Below are 4,884 nucleotides of genomic sequence, written 5' to 3' on the forward strand. Positions count from 1 at the left end.
CTTATGGTTGTCTCCATGGTTGTCCATGTTTTTGTATTCAATCCACTCTATCTTGTGTCTCGTTGCAGAGATTGCTGATTTTTTTATTTGGTTGCATGCTTGCAGGGGCCTAGTTGGTTATAGAAGTGTGTTTAGCAGTGATACACATTGCACTGGATTTATGCATTGTTCTTTCTTGAGTATGTATTCTTGTTCTCCTTTTTCTTCATTTAATTCTGCTCTGATATGGATTTATGGACTCAATCAAAAGTGTAAACTACTTACTATTTTTCATAAATGTCTTTGAATGATTTGCATTTATGAAGTAAAAGTTAATGTAGAGATGTCTTGAACTCTGATGTTCATCAGCACTAAATCTCCATTATATTACAATAATGTATTATTTAGGCAGTTATAAGTAGAGGGGAGTTTGGTACCATGGGACCTAGCGGCAAATGTTGGCCTCAAATGGCTGGCTTGATACCTTCTTCTGACAGTGAGGTATCCAATGGATTTATGAGAAGTATAATTTGTATGGTGTTCGTATTCATATCTTTTGCCCTTTTTTCCTTCCCCTTTATATTTAGTGTTGTTTCATTTTTCTCACCAGGAACTGGGTTTTCTTATGAAAAAAACTGTTTCACATGTCAGTATACTGTTATATAGTTTTTTTTCCCCTGTTTTTAATGGATAACATAACCCTCAATAGCACGAAAATATATCAAGACAGGTAATCATTTGCTAAATTATCCCATAATAATGGATGCATCTCACAGACTCGTAAATGATGTAGCACATATTTGTAGCTTTTTCATGCAGCCTGGTAAGGGAAGTGAGAATATTCATCCTTTACTGTCCCAATTTGCTATTATGGTGTTTTGTGCTTTTTAAAGCTTGCATGTTACTAAAATCTACTCATGTGATAATATACTTTTCAATTAGATTGAGCAAGGACACTGCTGTATTTTGATATTAACAGATTCTCTTTCAGTTAATATTAGTTTCCACCAAGGTAATTAAAAAAAAATGGTTATGTAATGGCTATAATGGTAATGGTCGGAACTGTTATGCATTACGGGGCCATAACAGCCTTCATGGAAAAAATGGAATGTAATAGCTTGTAACAGCCATAACAGCCTTGTAATAATCCATTACAACGCCAATACAGTTATTTATTTATTTATTTATTTATTATTTTTTAAGGCCGTAATGGCGGTTACGGCTTGTATTGTAATGGTAACAACCCATTACTAATATTGAATACTTTGGTTTCCACTTAAGAACGAGAAAAGAATGAATTGTTATTGCAAACAAGAATAGTCATTGTAAAAGTTCTGTTTTTGGGACTATCATATTTCTATTTGGTTTTGTTTGTGTCCTTGATATTCAATAACAGGTAGTAGTCGAGGAGGGGAAATTTTCAATACATTGGTTTACATGATAGTTGACTTTTTTTAATAATCTTTTCCACCCTATACTTTGTACTTCTCCGGCTTTTTCATGATTCTAAATCCAATAAAATCACAAGTCCTTGTGAATGGCCAAACTTTTTCCTCAGTTATGTAATTGATTGCACCATTGTTTTAAATAATAAATAGCATGTAGCATAGCGTTCACCTCCCTGAAGAACAAGGCATAAGCTACATAGCGTGTAGCATAAGCTACGTGCCACTTCCAAATTTTTAATTAAGGCTGCTTTTGGTTCCACCAATTATCATGAAATTCAATGATATTTTCACAAAATTAGATTGATTAAAACATGAAATTTTATGAAACTTCATGATATTTGGTGCAACCAAACACAACTTAAAATAATAAGATTATCTTATTTTATTGATATATATATATATATATATATATATATATATATATATATATATATATAATAGATCTTGGGAAACATTTAGTGATTTTAATGTTTTAGTGAAATTAACTTGTAGTATAAGTTATATAGCTAGGCTAGGTAGTGTGTAGAGCATGCTTATTAGCCTAAAGCCTGGAGCAAATGCGACTTAAGATATTTTCATGAGCTATGTAGTGTGAAGGCTAAGCTTTAGTAGTACTCTACACACTACATAGTGTAAGATATACAAAACACTGGATTGTAGTAAAGAGATGCATAAATGGATATGGTCTAATTTTTTGCTTTTAAAAGTTTTTCTTATGTTATCATCTTTAAAATAGGAATATATTTTTTTCTACCTTTCTGCTAAGATCAAGAGCAGTATCTGTTCCCATCAGTTTTAAATCCAATGAAAAATGATGGTTCTCCAAATGTTAGGACACGCGTCTTTCTTAATTCTAATGCGTCAATCTCAACATCCCCATCAATGCAACATTCATCGTCTGCTCACGTTGCCTTTTAGTTGCCCATTACCATCCCACATAGCATAGCTGGTCTAGTAGCTAAATGGTAAATGTGTCACCTATAGTCTTGTGCCACATACCCATGTAACACCCCTTTAATTTCATTTAATAATTGTTGTGGGTATCATAATTATTTTTTGTCTCCCATTCTTATTTGGTCAAAGAACTAACGATATATGCCTAGTTCTCTTCTATTACAATCCTGCACTGGAACTATTTATGCTTAAAATATTTGATGTGTCTATTGCTTTGCACCTGGTGAAAACAATATGCCTAATGTCCATGAATCATAAAATCAATCCAGTGCTTTAGGTTGAATGATATTCCTCCTGAAATTAAAACTATTCCTCCAAAATTTTGGTACAATAATCATTTCATGGTGAATGAAACTTCATGAATAAGTAGACTGCTATCAATTGATCCAGATTTCCTTTTTCCTAAGGTTTCTTGGTGCAATGGTAGATTTTTGGTTATCATGCTTGGTGGAAAGGTTAAGTTATCATGCTTGGTTATCCAAGCACATGGCTGAAATGGGGACAAATTCTTTAACTCAAATGGCAAGCATGCACTCGGTTCTAAGTGAGTACCTCACCCATTATAGCGAAAGCTCGGGTCAAATTCTTTAACTCAAATGGGAGCCGGAGCCTTGTTGTACATTGCTGTAAGATTAAAATCGCAGAAAATAGGTTTTTTATCAGATTATTTCCAACATTTGTTCTACACTTGCATGTATGATTGCTGCACAATTGTGACTTGAGAAAGGAGAAAAAAGAATGTGTGAACATTTTTTTGCTGCAGGTATTTTGAAGATAGTGTTTTGATTGATTCAGTTCTGCTTTTCATTGCGGCTTGTTCCTTTACAACTATTGTAGAATAAGCTTATTTTACATCTACATGTAGGACCCATATGCACTCCCTCTTTTTTTCAGCCGTTGTTAGTTGGAGTAGGAAAGAAGAATCAGAATTTCTTCATTTTTTTGGTGAGTCTTTTTCCTTTCACAATCTTTATCATCAAGAAACTTCACGATATTTAACGATTAAGCAGTATAATTTTGAGAAAAATATTATGAATTGGTATGTTTGAGTGTTTTGGCTTTGTGGTGGATGGACGAATTCTATCCCAATGTGCATCAGATTACGGGACACTTGAGTTTTATCCCAATGTGCATCAGATTACGGGACACTTGAGTTTTATCCCAATGTGCATCAGGTGGTAGGGCACTTCATGTTTCTTTGCATGTCCAATACCGAGTTTTGGGTTAGCCTGATTTTTGTCCTCCAAAAGGAAAATGAGGGGGGCACACATGATGGATAGTGGGACCTTGCACAAATCATGATGGGCTCCACACATATTGTAGAATAAGCTTATTCTACAAATGTCACTGAGGAATCTCCCTAGTTGTAGAATAAGCTTATTCTGCTAATGTTGTAGAGAAACATTGTCATGCATGAAAATATCTTTCAAAATTTCTTTTGTAGGATGCTTCTATTGATTAGTCGGAGGTCTTCAACAGGGTTGTTTCTTTTTTCTGCATTTTGCTAACCAAAGATGAGGTAAGGACTTATTTCATTTTATCTTATTTTATTTTATTTTTATTTTTGTTGATTTGCATGAAGTTCCATTTGAGCAGCTCTATATCTCTTATCGATTTTGTGCAGCTTGTAATCACCATGCATGGATGCACTGTTGCTATATGTGATAAAGTGAAGCAGTCAGTAGAAGGTGCAATTCAGGCTGTCATTGAGTTCATTACAAGAAGAGGCAATGAGTTGAATGAAACTAATGTTTCAAGGTTCTGGCTGAGCATTGGCACATTATGTATTTTAGTTTGCAAAGTAATTACTGTCTTGGCAAATATCTTATGCCAACCATTTCCATGACTGCAGGATGACCCAATCTTTGCTTTATGTTACAATGTTTGTAACCGAGAAACATCTACATCAAGAAGTTCTTGGTGTTGTCTTGTATCTTTGGTTGGTATTTTTTATATATATATACATAATTTCATTTCACTTTAGGCATAGCTTGAAAATATCTTCTAATATGATAAGTTTTACCCAATGTGTATTGGAGCATTGGAGGAGCTAGCAACATAACTTTATCTCACTTGTAATCTGTACTCATAATTAGTTACAGATTTTGACTGTTATGCTTATTGTAGGTAGGACTTGAGGGGAGTGCTAATGGACAATGGTGGTTAGATGCTATCAGGAAGGCCCTCAAATAAGGAACGACATTTGAATGTGTAGGATCTAGGCAGTTGGCTAGTTTGCTTATATCCGCAGGGTAAGTAATTATTCATTGATTGGGACATCAGAACATGATAATTTCCTTTTCAGCATCTACATTTGACAAACTCCTCATATAGAATCTTCGACGATTTATTGGGGATGTTGATGCTGCTGCATAACCATAGCCTCATGCACAAACAAGATAGGTAACTTATGCATGTTGGCCCAGCTGCATGGGGCTAATGATGATGCTCTTTGTCAAACTTTAAAAACTTTAAAATTCACATAAAACTGATATAAACTCAT

The 4,884-nt window shown here is 34.2% G+C and overlaps 1 long non-coding RNA gene across 2 annotated transcripts; it reads left to right on the forward strand.

The window, feature by feature from the left end:
- The first annotated feature begins 3,291 nt into the window (after positions 1 to 3,291).
- Positions 3,292 to 4,634, forward strand: LOC131227644 (uncharacterized). Of its 2 annotated transcripts, XR_009162397.1 has the most exons (4): positions 3,292 to 3,326; positions 3,826 to 3,900; positions 4,006 to 4,182; positions 4,513 to 4,634. It is a non-coding gene; the product is annotated as an uncharacterized LOC131227644 (long non-coding RNA). The 2 variants fall into 2 exon arrangements; XR_009162396.1 differs by lacking the exon at positions 4,513 to 4,634 and having other exon boundaries at positions 4,006 to 4,227.
- The last annotated feature ends 250 nt before the right edge of the window (positions 4,635 to 4,884 follow it).

This window comes from Magnolia sinica, chromosome 15 (genome assembly GCF_029962835.1).
Source record: "Magnolia sinica isolate HGM2019 chromosome 15, MsV1, whole genome shotgun sequence".
Classification (NCBI taxonomy): domain Eukaryota; kingdom Viridiplantae; phylum Streptophyta; class Magnoliopsida; order Magnoliales; family Magnoliaceae; genus Magnolia; species Magnolia sinica.